At 46.4% G+C, this 16,123-nt stretch overlaps 1 long non-coding RNA gene across 1 annotated transcript; it reads left to right on the top strand.

Moving 5' to 3' along the window:
• Positions 1-320: 320 nt before the first annotated feature.
• Positions 321-13,837, top strand: LOC148107453 (uncharacterized). The gene is made up of 2 exons (XR_015722340.1): positions 321-507; positions 12,378-13,837. It is a non-coding gene; the product is annotated as an uncharacterized LOC148107453 (long non-coding RNA).
• The last annotated feature ends 2,286 nt before the right edge of the window (positions 13,838-16,123 follow it).

Genomic DNA, 16,123 nt, shown 5'->3' with positions numbered 1-16,123 from the left:
CCCACACTAGCCGGAGGAAGACACGTGAACCTGGGATTCTATACCTGGTCTCTAGTGTCTCCGAAGTGGAATTTCAGTCCAAGAATAACATTGGTAATAAGATGCCTCATGTCAATTTTATGGGCTGCAAATACCTTCCAGTTAGACCTGGAGGTAAGTTACAGGCCTGAGCAGACCCTGAGAAGCTGCCAAAATGTTTTTCAGTCACTCTTCTAAAAATGTCTTTGTCCTTGACTTTGGGGCTGGCCACTCCTGGCCCAGGGGCAGGGGGAGTGGCCTGTGCCTTCCAGCTAGGACATGACCAGGGCTAAGAGGCCACTGTCAGGGCAAGCAGGCTCGCTCCAGGTAGCCAAACAATCGCCCTTGTCCGGAGCTGGGACATCTGAGCCACAGTACGAACACGATCTTCTCTCTTGTCCATCAGGCTTGCCAGCTTCTGGTGGACTTGATGGCAGATTTCACATGGAGACAAAGAACCTATTCCCCTTACGCCCAAGGGAAAAACAGGTGAGCTGCTATCCTCTCTGTAATAGCAAGCGGGCAGAAAGGACATCGCCCGTGGGCCTGGGTAGCTCAGTCAGTTAAACGTCTGCCTTCAGCTCAGGTCATGATCTCAGGGTCCTGGGATTAAGCCCCACACTGGGCTCCCTGCTCAGCAGGGAGTCTGCTTCTCCCTCTCCCTCTGTCCCACCCCCTGCTTGTATTCTTGCTCTCTCTGTCAAATAAATAAATAAAATCTTTAAAAAAAAGAAAGGAAGGAAGGAAGGATGGATGGACATTGCCCCAACCAAGCCACAGGGCAACACCGGGCCACCCGTGATGCTCTGTTTCTCTCTTCTTACACACTTTCCTTTCAAAAAACTTTTTACTGAAGCATAGTGTTTATGGGAAAGTATATGACTCTGGCATAGACCGCTCACTAAATTTTCATGAAGCAAACACACCCCAGGAGCCAGCACCCACCCCGCATGCCCTCCTTGGGCCCCGCCCCAGTTCCTATGTGCACCGGTGTCACCACCGTGGTGATCCCTAGCCCCGCAGGGATAGCTGCTGGGGTCCAAACTCGGCGGTGGTGGAATCACGCAGGATGCGCACTTCCCGGTCTTGCTCAACGTCTTCTCATGATTCATGGTGTTGTGTGCAGCAGATGTGGCCGATTCCCCTTCTCTATCATGTTGCACCGTGGGAAGACACCACATTTGTCCTGTTCACCTGTTGATGGATCTCTGGATGAATCCCAAGCTTTTTGGCTCTTTCAAAGAGCCCTGCTATACACATTCTAGTACGTGATTTTTGGTGAACATCTGTGCACATTTCCAGAATGGCTGGGTCCCAGGGTAGGTGTATGTTGATCATTTTAAGAAACTGCCAAATCGTCTTCCAAAGTGGCTGCAGCGAGTTGCATTTCCGCCTGCCCCGAATGAGAGCTCCCGCTGCTCTGCATCCTCGCCAACGCTTGGTGTGGGCAGGTCCTTTTTGTTTCAGCCACTCTATGGGCGTGCACTGGAGGGTATGAATGTGAAATGTCCATAATGAAAACGTTGGGAATTTGCATGGAGGGCAAGGTTACTTTCTATGTGGGGGGACTTAGGAAGGCACGGAGGGAAGTTTGTCTTGTGTGTTTGTTGGTAGTTCTCCTCGTTTTCTGAGCAGGTTCTGGCCTCAACGAGTATAAAAAGGAGTATGATGGGTAAGATGTGTCTCTGGTGATTGCACAAGGAGGCTCAGCTCTCCGGCTCTGTCCCATCCCTGGGCTCCCGGACACGGCAGCTGCTGTCTCCCTGGGGAGGCGCACCCTCGTGGGTCAGGCGCACTCCTGGTGGGCACCCTGCCACATTTCCATCCCCAGGGGAGCATGGGAGCTGTCCCAGGCCAGGGGAGGACAGGCTCATTCTCAGCTCATAAACTCTCTCCCTGGCATTTATAGGCAGTGTTTGATCTTTCGAAGGAGAGCTCTCGACGGCTCACCAAGTACCCAGTGTGGCAGGGTTATTTATGGCCTGGGCCACATACCCTTACTCTGCCCACGTTATTTAGTTATTTATTTATACAGACGTATATTTTCTACTGACTGCATTTGGTGCCAGGGTGATGAAAGTGGAACAGGCATGAGCTCACAGACAGCAGGCGGCCCAGCAGCTGCAGGGACCTGGGGACCGAGCTGACAGGAAGCCCTTCCTTGGTTGGCTCATTTGGGGGGTCCTCTCTCTGGTGGGCAGGGACAGGGGGCTGGGATCTGAGCACCATGAGTGCTGGAAGAGCTTTCCACGCCTGCTCAAGAGGCAGGCTAGCTGTGGGGCTCACAGCCTGGACTTTGGGGGTGAAGTGCGTGGGTTCAAAGCCTCTCCCCACTACCTAACTTTGTGCCTCAGTTTCCACATCTTCTAAATGGGACTGCCATGGGATTCAGTGGAATGATTACTATAAGGTGCTTAGAGCAAGATCTGGACCTCAGCAAGGGCACTGTGAGGGTCAGCTACTATTATTAACTGCACGCATGACAGGACAGATGACATCACAGCTCCCAGGTAGCCAGCCTGCCCTGGCTGCCAGGCACTGGACATGCTGGACTTCGGTGCTAAGCCTAGGAACGTCCCAGAAGACTGGGCCAAGTTAGTCACCCTAGAGACTTATCATTGGATGAAACCCTTCTCTTTATAGCAGCAGAAAGCGCCAACGAGGAAATAAATTTTGATTAGGCACTTATTTGTTCAATTAAGTTATTAACTTTTGTCCCATGCCAGGAACTGTTCAAGTTGCTGGGAACACAGGAAAGCATAAAAGAATGTCTCTGCTGGGGCGCCTGAGTAGCGCAGTGGTTAAGCGTCTGCCTTCAGCTCAGGGCGTGATCCCAGCGTTCTGGGATTGAGCCCCACATCAGGCTCCTCCACTAAGAGCCTGCTTCTTCCTCTCCCACTCCCCCTGCTTGTGCTCTCTCTCTCTCGCTGGCTGTCTCTCTCTGTCAAATAAAGAGATAAAATCTTAAAAAAAAAAAAAAAAGAATGTCTCAGCTGCCCTCATGGAGCTGACATTCCAGTAGACGTAAGACATAATGAACAAACAAAGAAAGAAATAACACCAGGTAGGGGTGGCTGCTGACATGCAAAGCTAAAGGGAGACAGCACGATGGGTACTCATTAAAATGAGGAGGGTGAAGAAAGACCCTTTAAGGAGATGACATTTGGGCAGAAAAATAAAATCAGAGAGCAAGCCAAGAGAGTCTCTGAGGGATTACGGTTCCAGGCAAAGTACAGCAAGTGCAAAGGCCCCGAGGTAGCGATATGCTATCTCTGAAACGCTTTAAGAAGGCAATAGTCTGATAGGTTTTGTGTCAACCAACCTTCATCATCACCATTTGGAAGGCAATGCCAGGCATCGTAGGGATGCAGAAGGAGCACCATCAGTCCCATCTCTGGGAAGTTACAGGTGGCGCTCAGGAAAGTGTACCTGAGAAAGGCAGTATAGATGGCATCATGAGAAGGACATCACGAGAAGGACCTGGGCCTCCACTTGGATTCTGGAGGACCCTGGTCAAGGCCTGTAACCTCTCTGGACTTCCCTTTTCTCAGGCTTCAAAGGGGGAATCTGAGAAAAAGTCCTGATTTTGAATCAGCCATGAGGCTTGATTTTAAGATGCCACTTTTGAGGGCTGTGACAGCGAGAGGGCCTGTAGTTCCCTGAGAATGTTTCTCACTGGCAATCACTGAGGGCCAGGGCGGGGCTGTGGACTCAAAGTCTCAGAGCTTTCTTACGGGAGCCCCTCAGTGCCTGTGCCCATCTGAAAAATGGGACAGTTGAGGCTCAAAAGGAGCAAGTAGCTTTCTTGCTACCAAGCATAGGAGAAATGGGTGCTTCTGTTTGTTGGGGTCTCCTGGGCAGAGGAGAATAAATTGCCAAGTTCATTTCAAAAACCTCCTTCTGATTTTTGGCCTTGATGCTGGGGGTCTAGGTCTAGCATCCAAAGCTGCTTTTTTTTTGCGTGAAAATTCACAGCTCTGCCTGTGTCTAAAGTGGGTAAGAAGTCTGATTTCCTGGCTCAGTTCCCACAATGGGATTGTAGCCCTGCCCCCTGTCCATTTGATTTTTCAGACAAGGTCATGACATGGCCTTTTCCTGGCTCTCCCTAGAGAGGTGGAGTTGGGGCTGGCCAAGCCAATGGTGTGGCCCCATGATTCAAGGAGGGGAGAGGCTGCCCCACCAACAGAGATTTCCTGGGGTGCAGAGCCCCGATCTGTGCCACAGACCTTTTGCCTCATGGGTACAGCTGACAGGAAGACGCGGCAACTAAATATCAGTGGCCAAGCCACTGGCTGGCCAGCATCCAATGGGGAAGCTTAGTATGAAGTTCTGACCAAACAGGACAAGCAAGACCAAGAGAATTTTCCTTCTGGAGAATTTCAATTAGCGATGTGGAGGGGACCAGCTAATTGGTGACAGGAACAGAAAGGCATGGGGGTAAGAGGAGACATGAGCAGGAGGGGCACAGGTGAGCTATGACCAACCTAAGACAAACCTATGACCAAGATAATCTGAACAGAAGTCAAGGGCATCTGAATGACAGAGAGAGGATATGCAAGATGACATTCTGATATGCAGAGAAAAGCTGAAATAAGGAGAGTAACTGAGTGTGTATATTGTGTATATGTATGTGTGTGTGTGTGTGTGTGTGTACACACACACACACACACACACACACACACACACACACAAACTTGCCAGTGGGTATACTCTGGAGGGAAAATCCTCAGGTCCTGTATCTACGGTCTTTGTACCTTCTTTCTTGGTAATTAGGGCTTTCTAGTTCCCATCACTAAGAAGACCCATACCCCATGGTTGCTGCATGTAGCCATGAAGGGTTTGCAGTGTATGTCTTGGGGAGGGGGGTGCCATACATAAGTAATAGCACCTCCTGCAATTGTGCAGTGTACAACACCTACAACTGTACATGATAGCACTGACTAGGGCTCATATTCTTGGCATGCAGTGACTGCCAAATATGTATTATATGTTAATTTATTCATTCACTCAACACATAATTTTTAGGTGTGTTCTCACTGCCTGGCACTGTTTAAGGCACTAGGGATTCAGGAGTAAGAGACATGATTCCTGGTCTTATGATTGGGAGGGGGGCGGAGAACAAGTAAAAAGGATAATTTCAGAGTAACAACAGCTATGAAGACAAAATGAACCAAAGTAATACGACAGAAAGTGACTTGTAGGTGAGAGGGGCCATATTTATTAGGTGGTCAGGGCAGACCTCGGGAAGGTATCTCTAAGGAGGGGACATTTGGGCATGGGTTTAAAGAATGAGTGGGGGGTCTAGCACTCAAAGAACTGAAGGAATGGTGTTCTCTGTGTTCTGTGTGTTCTGTGCAAAAGGCCTGAGGCTGGAATTGACCCAGACAAGGCCAGACCATGCAGTCTTACAGGGTTTATTCTAATTGTGATGGAAAGCATTTGGAAGGCATTAATAATAAATATTAATTATTATATTAATAAATATTATTATATAAAAATAATAATAATAATAATAAAGAGTAGTAGAATTATTATTCCTCTACTCCTCAAAAAGGGTCTGTCTTCAGATCAAATGAGGTTTCAAGGAGTCTTCACACATGAGCCATGTCAGATTAGCTCCCTGAACTACTTTTACTGGATTGACTTTCATCCAAGATTATTTCAAGAAGCCATCATGGGAATTCTGTATTTGCATTTGCTCTAAAACGGTTGTCAAGAGCACTGTAACTCGATATCCCTCATACAAAGCCTGACATAAGAAATTTATTTTAGTACTTGGTATCAGAAATAAACTAAAGAATTGCTTTCTATAGTGAAAGAGAAGAGATTTCCTGTGTTTCTCTTTTTGACCTGGCTACCAGGAAGCTCAGGGCTGAATCCTATGCTTCATCATAGAAACTGTTAATCCTTATAGTTGGCATAGCTGCTCCTCTTTCACTGGAACTAACTTGCTGTTTCTGTTATACTAACCTTTTTTATTTTTTAATGATTTTTTGTTGTTGTAAGCTCTCTCCTTTTTTGGAAAGAAGTCGGGAGGGATGTAAATAAAAGATTTATTCATCTCATGTGTAAGCGTAGGCAATGTCTGCCTGACCTAGTTCCCCAAGACTTAGGACTTGTAAATTCAAACATACCTAAAGAAAAACAAACACAAATTTCATTTCTTAGAATTAGCTTTGGGGTTAGAAATGAAAACAAATATATCTCCTGGAATAGCTCATTATTCTCCCATGCCCTGACATTTGCTGCTGTTTGTGGGCTGAGACAAGCCCACTTTATTCCGAACGCCGCCTTCCTGGGTGGTGTCTGTGTCTGAGCAGAGTGACCTGACGCGTCTAAAAGAACGGTGGACCCAGCAAAGCAGAACAGAACACATTTTCAATTAAAAAGTAGCTCCTGCACAGGCTGACAGCTCACCTGAGCTCCCTCTGACAGTCTGGTAACCTGTGATTTTTCTTTGCAAGGACAATTAGGTCCCTTCAAATGGCACATAATGAACCAGGCCTATTAAAGGCTCCCACGTTCATGTTGTTTTGCTGGGATGTTTCCCGGAGCTGGGGCTGGGGTGAGACTTGTCACTGTGCCTGCTAATGAGCCCCTGTGAGGAGAGGTCGCGGCAGGAGGATGTGAGGTAGTGGCTGTCATTTCCTCCAGCACGGCAGGGACATGGACCACCCCCGCCCAAGCTGCCCCTATCTTGCAACATCTCAATTCTCACTCCTGGGGTAGGAATTAGCACCAGCAATCCACTTATACTCCTTTTCTCCCAAAAATGCAATCCACCCCACACCCCCAAAATAAGCAGGCAAGGTTGAGGAACAGTTTAGAATGCAAACCAGTGGTGTTTATGAGTTAAAACAGACCAGCAGTTCTCAAAGTGTGGTCCCTGGCCTCGCAGCAGCATCCCCTGGGTCTAGCAGCTGATAGAAATGCAGCTTCTCTGGCCCAACCCCAGACCTGCTAAATCAGAAATTCAGGAGTGGCCCAGAATTTTGTGTTTCAATGGGCCCTCCAGGAGATTCTGAGGCATGTTCAAGTTTGAGAAGCCCGGGATAGAGCAAAGCTTTGCTGGTTTGTTAATTTTGGAAGGCTTGAGATCTGCTAATCTAATCCATGCACAGAGCCCGAGATGGGGGTTGGGAAGTTGCAGGAAGGACTGAGCTTCGGTTCTGGTCAGCCAGCTCTACCCTATGGCTTGTCTCTGCATTAACAGAGTGAAGGGAAGGCAGGGGACAGGGAAGAAGGAGCTGAAAGGCAGGAAGGCGAAGAGGAAGAGGGTGTCAGAATATGCAGCCGTGTTTTAAAACCTCTACGGGTAATAAACAGAAGACCAAGAACACCACAAGGGGATTGCTGGTCACAGTGAGCACTATGGAGAAAGGAACAAAGGAAGCAAAACTGGGGCAAGACCACATTTCACCAGCAGTGGTTCTCATCTGGGGTGACTGTGACACCCCAGGGACACCTGGCCACTCTGGCCTCCTTTCTGTTCCGATTTACGTCTTTTGAAGGTCATTCTAGCGGCTGGAGAGAGGATGAAGAGGATGCCCTCAGAAGAAGGTGAAAAGCAGAAGCTTCTATGTACTATAGAAGGGTCTCCTGGGAAGAGAAGAATAATTTGCAAGTTCATGTCCAAATCCCATCATGGGCTTCATGCGGAGGGTCTAAATCTGGCACTTCCCAGTTCATCCAAAGCTGCTTTTTTGTGAAAAATCATAGCTTTGCCTGTGTGGCCATAGGTGGATAAAAAGCCTGATTTCCTTGTTGGGTTTTCACAATGTTACTCTGGTAGCATAGTAGCAGGAAAAGATAGAGTGAGATGTGAGAGAGGGTTTTGGAGGTTTACTGCACGTGAGGGGGGAGGGCAGAGTCCCAGATGATTCCTGACAGCAGCAGGTGTGGGAATGAACCTGGAGGGCAGGCCATTCCCCAGGGACTGACGTCTGGGCCAACAGCTGAGAGGGTTGAGGGGAAGGAAACTTAGTAGTAGACCCCCTTGAATGGAAGTCACTAAGGTACCCAGCTCCTGATAGTCCATTCACTCTCTGGGGGCCAGGAAACTCGGAACCTGGCACTCATTCCCAAGGTTATGGACAGACCCCCCTGGGAGAACCGGGTCCCCTTCACAAGCCAGGGAGGGTGCCAAGACCTCCCCGCCACTGAATTTCACCAGCATCTGACACAGACTGGAGAGCCAGCATGGCTGTCTGGCCCCTGCAGAGACCATGGATGAAATCCAACCATCATCTGTCATCTGTAATATCTGGAGATTAGGAAGCCGGTGAAGGCTGCGTGTGATTTTCACATTCATTCTGCAGCACGACGGGGCCCCCCCTGGAGCCAACAATGGCGCCAGGAGGGCTTTCACGAAAGGACGTGAGCAAGCGAAATTTTCCATTGCTTTCACTGCCCTAAAATCGTACGAATAGGCTCTGGCCCACATTTGAACTTTCCAGAATAAGGCAATTATTGTTTTCCTCTTTTGTTTTTCTTGGTTCCCTGCTGCTCAGTCTCTGGGCTGGGCTGTTTTGAAATTTTTTGTAGAAGGATTTCTAAGTACGTTTGTCGATTCTGGTCTGTGATGACGGTGGTAATCCTTAGCCCAGGCTGGGCATGTGTCCAGAACCAAACTGCAAGCATCTTCCACGGACCAGGCAGGGGGCTGCCATTTATCCTCCAGGTCAAGTTGAACCTTTCACGTTTTCATCATCCTCATGCCTTGGAGCCCAGAGAGGGTAAAGGACTTGCCTGAGGTCACACAGCAAAACAATCTACACATCTTCCTTAATTCTGCTCTTCTGTGCTAAGGAGGGAGGAATCCTTCTCCAGGGAAGACACGTCAGTGATATTTACGTAAGAGTTTGTTCCTAAAGAGAACAGTTCAAAAATGGAATGGATTCCTTTCTGATGAAGTGAGCTCTTCCTTGATGGACAGCAAGAGTGTCATGGAGGGGAATCAGCGGTGTGCTGACGCTGCCATGAACAGCTCCCACGAGGTCATCCTGTAACTCTTACCAACACCATGTTCAGGGACATCTCACCAGTAGCTGAAGACTGGTCATGGTAAGAGTATTTACACCACAGAAATTGGTTAATACTACAAACCAAGGGTTTTTTTTTTTTTCCAAGAGAGCCAATTGTTCAAAACTTCTAGGATTCATTCATTCACTCATTCACCCATCCCACAAACCCTGATCAAGCATCTGCTATATGCCTGACACTGTGCTAGATGTTGGATCTCAAAGAATTGAAGGAGATTCTACTTTTTAAAGAAATGCATAATGTGGAAAGGGAGATAAACACCCACCCCTCACCTTCATTCAGGAGGCCCCTTAATTATTTAGAAACAACAACAAAAGTAATACTAAGAGTTCTGTTCTACTGCTGCAAAGGTGAGAAGCTAATGGAAGAGCAAATGGATCTTTACTCCCCCTTCTCCTCTTTTATCTTACCGCAGGGAAGGGGGGTGGGGGGAAGAAAACACACAGAGCCCTCAGCTAGGACACTGCATAGTGATGGGTGATGCACTGACCTGGGGGGGGGGGGGTTACAGGGCAGGTGTCACGTGATGATCCAAATATAACAATATTTAGGGATCACTAATTATGTGCCTAGCATTGTCCTGAGTGAGTGCTCTGCATGCACTGGGAGCACAGGTGATCCCCACAACAGCTTGTAAGGTCAGTGGAAGAGGGTATCGCTGTCCCCTAACATACGCTAACCCCCCCCCCCCCACTTCCCCTGCTCCCTGCCCCACATGCCCACACTGTTGCACTTAGGTGTGTCTGCGTGACACATTTCAGCCAATGAAAGGTGAGCCTCAGGGGGTGTGTTTCATTTCCAGGTGAAAACCTCAAGAGACAGTCACGCTTTGTCTTACAATCTTGCTCCTCTTTCAGGAGGCTGGTCATGTTCTCGAAGGAGGCTCCAGAGCCTGGCCCCACAAGGAGAATGAAGTGGGGCAGAATTCCACCCCCGCCTCCCTCAAAGGACCTGAAGCAAGTGTGACAAGCAATTCTTTGCTCTAAGCAACAGAGAGTCTTAGGGTCGTCAGTTCCTGCAAATTCACCTCGCAGGTGAGGTTGGTACCAGGCAGGTCATAGTCATTTCCCCACGTCGTAAATGAGGAAACTGATAGCCAGGGAGTTTCGGTGATACTCCCAAGCTCACACAGCTGCAAAGGACAGGACTGGAACTTGAACCCAAGAAGGCTGGTGCTGGAATTTGAGCTACTAACCACTCCCTGGTGGAACAGTGAGAGAGTCAGCCGACTTTTAGTACTAATCCTGATTGACATTTGGGTCCTAGCAAAAGCCTAAAACTCATTGCCCTCAGTCTCTTTCCAATCCACAATTCCTAAAACCTTTGTTTATTTTAAAAAGAATTTATACCATATGTTTCTGACCCTCTTTCATTTAAGCCTCTCTAACTGCATTTGGACAGAGTATGGTATTCAGAGAAACTTCTGGATCAAAATTTTTATTTTCTTCAATAACAGAAAGTCAGATGTTGCCTATAGGCAGTGTGGCCCAAGCAGGCCCCTGAGGCTGAGACAGATGGGGGATTTCTCTACCCACTTCTCCAATCACTACAGGTTTAGAAATGACAGGAGAAGTGGGGCGCCTATGTGGCTCAGTCAGTTAAGCATCCAACTCTTGGTTTCGGCTCAGGTCATGATCTCAGGGTCCTGGGATCGAGTCCCACGTCAGGCTACCTGCTCAGCGGGGAGTCTGCTTCTCTCTCTCCCTTTGCCCCTCCCCCTGCTGGTTCTTTCTCTCTCTCAAAAATAAAATAAAACAAAATAAAAAAAGAAAAAATGTGAAGAGAACTCTGCCACACAATGATAGCTCATTGGAAGGAGGAAACAGAACAGCAACAGCCTTTCTAGATAATGTGCATGTGTCACATACCCTCTGGGAAACTACCCTGTACACTCTCAAGAGAATGTAAGCAAAACAGACATTTCCCTTAGTTCTATGATAAAAACAGCACTGATGTCATAGATCCAGAGAGGGGTTCCTCGTGGGTTCTCTGAACCACACTTTGAGAATCGATGCAACAGAGGCAGGAAAGGGAAGAAACCAACATTCTCTGACATGAGCTGGGTAAGCCACGGGAAGAAAATGGTGCTGGTTTTAGCTGAAGGCAAAGCCCTCCTCACCCTCCTGCCACGGAGGAGTGCAGGCTCGGAGTCCTGTGAATGGAGCCAGTGTTGTTCCTCCAGCGGCCCGGTGGAGAAAGTCCTCAGTTGTTGTTTTGGCGCCAAGACTAATGAGCTGTGAAAGCTTCTGCTACACATGGTATGGCAGCCGAAGGTTCTGGGCCCAGCTAAGACCTCATTCCAGGGTACCTGTCAATGAGGTAGCCCCAAGTTTCCTCCGGGACAAAACAGGATGACCAGACGTGCTCCCTCTACACCGCAGACTCAGTGTGAGGGCATGCTGAGAATACGCGGGTGAAGGGCATTAGGAAAACATGACAGGCTCTCAGGTAGATGACGCTCCCATTTTCAATCAGTAATAAGAGGACAAGTTTCGCCATGGGTTTTGGCGTTGGTCATTTGCTTCTCAGGATAAATCACCAGGTGATTCTACCTTGGTTTCCTTACCCATAAAATAAGGCTGGGGCCACATCATACCCATAATATAAGGCTGGTCCCCCCTTCCTCTTGTGAGAATCAAATGAGATAAAATGCACTGAAGTGTTTTGAGGAAATCAAGACAACAGAGAAATGAAAAGCCCATCCCTCCCTTCTCTCCAGAAACATACTTAAGGCGTCCCTGGCACATAGGCACAGCAACACCGAGCGAGAAAGACACTTGCTGGTCCTGCCCTCACATGCAGAGTTTATATGTATGCAAATCATATGCAAATATATGTCACACACACACACACACACACACACACACACCGGGTTCTTCCACCTGGCCAGGGATTCTGGGAGCCCTGGCTTTCCCCCAGCAGTCCAGAGCACATAAGCAGCAACATCACACTGATGCTCTTCGCCAGAACCATTTTACCTATGACAGTGGCACCACGAGAACGTTAACCTGCAGTTCTATGATAGGTGTTGTCAACCCCACTGGTGACGTGGGACTCATGTTGGAAAAGCCAGAGTCAAGCTATGATGGGATAAGGATATCAACGTCAGCTCTGGGGATAATCTCTCTGACATAGCTTGGGGCAGGAAGGGGAATGGGGGAAGAGAAAGAGATAGGTCCTCTTTCAAGCCACTTGCTACTCTCTCCTCACATCCAGGATTATCCTGCGTGTACTCCTCTCTCTGCTAAAGTCCTGCTAAATCTCAGGCTGTGGGCCAGGCACTGCTCTAAATGCTTTACCTGTCTTTCCTGATCTAGCCCTAGAGCACAGCCGTCTGCACTGTGATGAACAGGGCCGTGACCACGGCGGGACACACAGCAGACCAGGACAGAAGTCCCGCAATGAAGAAATTCACATCGTTGCAGAAAACAGTAAACACATGGGACCAAAGACGCAAAGAATCAACAGGATGGAAGATGCTAAAAGTGTGGGCAAATACTGAGGAAGAAAAGTAACAGAACACTGAAAGAGAAGATGAAAATCCTCAACTTCCCAAGTTGAAAAGATGCCTAATGGTGGATATTTCTGAGGACTCTCCTACTGTAATGATCAAACCACAAGTCAGACTCCAGAAGCAGTAAAGCAAGTGATGATCACTGACAAAGGTCCGCGTTGACGTCATTCAGCCGGGCTGGCATCAGAAGGCTAGCTTGACCCTGGCAGACCTTCACAAGATTGACCACCTACGCACTGTCTCACCAGACATGCGGGGAGGAGGCATTGTCAAGAACTTCAAGGACAGAAATGGGAAAAGAATCTTTAAAACTCTTGCCAGTTGGGAAAAGTATGTATGAAGGCCAGAATATTTTAGACAAAACAAATAATGCAAACTGTAGGGGAGTGCTTTTGGGGTTAACATGTTTGATGGAACCTATACGTCTAACTTTGCTCCCTCCCAAAACCTCCCTAAAACTACAAGAAAAGCATTTGTTGCTTTGTTTTTGTTTTTTCTTTTCTTTCTCTTTCTTTCTTTCCCTTTCTTTCTTTCTTTCTTTCTTTCTTTCTTTCTTTCTTTCTCTCTCTCTCTCTCTCTCTCTCTCTCTCTCTCTCTCCTTTTTTTTAAGGTTTCCACCTTCAAGGAGAAGAGGAGAGGGGAGGAGGGAGAGAACACCAAGAAAATTTTGGATGCTGAGGGGTGGGTGGTTGGGTTGTAAACTGGAATTAGCAAACTCAAAAACACCAAATCCTGAAAATAAGTCCATTTCTTATGGGCAACATGAAAATGCAGGTATTTGTCCTTTAAACATACTATAATATGACTGAAAACAGGACATTCCCCAATTAAAATTATTCTGGGTATACAAGATCGAGGAAGCCTAGCTGACAGAAAACAAAATCAAGTAACCAACAAGAAAAGCAAAACCATCATAACAATAAATGTAAATAGCTGAGATTCACCCATTAAAAGGCAGTGTCTCAAAGTGATCATTTATAAGAGACACAAAAAGCAAAAAGGTACAGAAAGGCTAAAAAAAAATGGCAAATGATTTTTTTTTTAAAGATTTTATTTATTTATTCTGGGGCGCCTGGGTGGCACAGCGGTTAAGCGCCTGCCTTCGGCTCAGGGCGTGATCCCGGCGTTACGGGATCGAGCCCCACGTCAGGCTCCTCCACTGTGAGCCTGCTTCTTCCTCTCCCACTCCCCCTGCTTGTGTTCCCTCTCTCGCTGGCTGTCTCTATCTCTGTCAAATAAATAAATAAAATCTTTAAAAAAAAATTTGTGTATCCATTCATCAGTTGATGAAAATTTGGAGTATTTCCAGTTTGAGGCCATGGTAAGCTGAAAAAATGACCCCTCAAGGGATATTCATCAACTGGTCAGTACATAACCTTATTTTATGTGTCTTCCGTGTAAGGTTTAAAGACTTTATTTATTTATTTATTTATTTATTTATTTATTTATTTATAAAGATTTTATTTATTTATTTATTTATTTATTTATTTGACAGAGATAGAGACAGCCAGCGAGAGAGGGAACACAAGCAGGGGGAGTGGGAGAGGAAGAAGCAGGCTCACAGTGGAGGAGCCTGACGTGGGGCTCGATCCCGTAACGCCGGGATCACGCCCTGAGCCGAAGGCAGGCGCTTAACCGCTGTGCCACCCAGGCGTCCCGGCAAATGATTTTCAATCAAATTCACATAAAAGCAAAGGGATTAATATCTAATAATACAGTGTATAAAGCAAAATTTTCATCAAGAGAAAGATTGTTTCTTGTTAAAAAGCTATAGTTAGTAATGAAACAAAGATTCCTGAAGTATCAACTAAGTAACAATGGTATAACGTGAATAGGACAAAAACTAGTAGCAATGCAGGGACAAATTAATAGAAGCAGAGTGGTTTATGGACCTGCAAGCTCACGTGTAAGTAAAGGAAATAAACAGTCAATTAACTACATACAACTTACAGACTTGCCAAACTTACACCGTAAAAGCAAGAATCAGACCTTCTTTCGAGTGTTCATGTTTTTATATAAAAATTACCCACAGAAATTCCATTTGTTCAACAGAAACAAAATACATATGTGTACAAATGTTCGCATATTTTGTAAACCCTGGAGTGGTGTAAGGTTTTGGCACTAAGGGATGATCTGAATGTTTTATCACTTGGACAAGTCAAAATTTGCTGATAAACATTCCTTTGGGACAGAACGTAAATGATTTACTAGACCCCAAACCAAGGGGCTCAAGATGGGAAACCCATTTCCTCCAATCCACCGACGGGAGAAGCCTGGAGACCCCTTAGAGCTAATATTCCCAGCCTGCCCCCAGCATCCCACTGTGTCTGCATGTGCATGCGTGCCTGTGTGTGTGTGTGTGTGTGTGTGTGTGTGTGTGTGCGCGCACGTGCACGCGCGTGGATACTGAAGGGCTCTCCATTTCTTCACGTCAAACCCCTCTGGCTGAGATCTCTTGCTCAAGTCACACCTAAGCAGTTCATTTGGGTTTCATTTGGCAGACTCTGAAGTTTGATGCAGAGAAGGTTCCCTGGAACTTTTGACCTGTGACAAGAGATTTCAAAGTTGCAGGGAAGACTTAATGAAATAACATGCTCTTCCTGGAAAAGGAGGCCTGTGGATATTTTGACATTGTCTTACGAGGTTATGTTCTCCACAGACAGTAAAGAGGCTAAGGGGTAAGAGAAAGAGAAGAAACAAATGTTTGGCACCCCCCATTTTTTTGGAACCATGTTCAAAACCTATCCTCTACTCTTGTCAAAAATACACAGTTTCAACAAATCTTCAACCTTCTGGAAGGTGGACTTGGTTTTTGTAAACAGCCTAATGTAATTCAAAGCTCAGCGTAGTGCATAAGTACGGTGATTTATCTTGTTAATGATATCATTATTAAAGCAGGTATAGCTCAATAAGATTGATTTTCACGTGTAATTTACAGGCTGCACTGAAAAGGAATTTATAAAGATAATATTAATAGCAGCACCATTGCTAGAACAAGCGCGAAAAAATTCAAGGTCATTACTTTGAAGGAAAACACGTGTTTGAGTTAAGAGATTGCATATATTTGTTCAAAAAGTTTGGATTTATTGTTTTATAGATTACCGCATCCTTGAAAAACAGGAAAAAAATTGCTGGTGGTTTTTCTCTGATTATGAAAGCAATGTATGGAAATTGTATACTGAAAAAATACATAAGACCACCAAGAAGAAAGTAAGTCACCCAAACTATTTTGCATAGATATTCGTAGTTCAGATGTTGATGTGGGTCATGCCATTTCCTTTTTCCCATTTACAGACTTTTTATTTGGAGGTGACTCTCAAAACAGACTTCACGTCCTCAGATTTCTTTCCCCTTTAATGTTAGGTATAATGAGTGAATGAAGAAAGATTTTTCTTTTCAGTAAACACAAATTTCATTCTTGCTTTTGAAAGTCCTTTTAGATCACCTTTAAAAAGCATGGGCTTTATGCCTTGGTGTACCCGCAGAACTGTCTTGTCTTTGTTAATTCACCATTAGGATGCATGTTGGGAATAGACTGTCTGGCATTGA

The sequence above is a fragment of the Ursus americanus genome, chromosome 30, assembly GCF_024610735.1.
Source record: "Ursus americanus isolate L20-20 chromosome 30, mUrsAme1.1.p, whole genome shotgun sequence".
Taxonomy (NCBI): domain Eukaryota; kingdom Metazoa; phylum Chordata; class Mammalia; order Carnivora; family Ursidae; genus Ursus; species Ursus americanus.
This window is presented reverse-complemented; position numbering and strand designations above follow the sequence as displayed.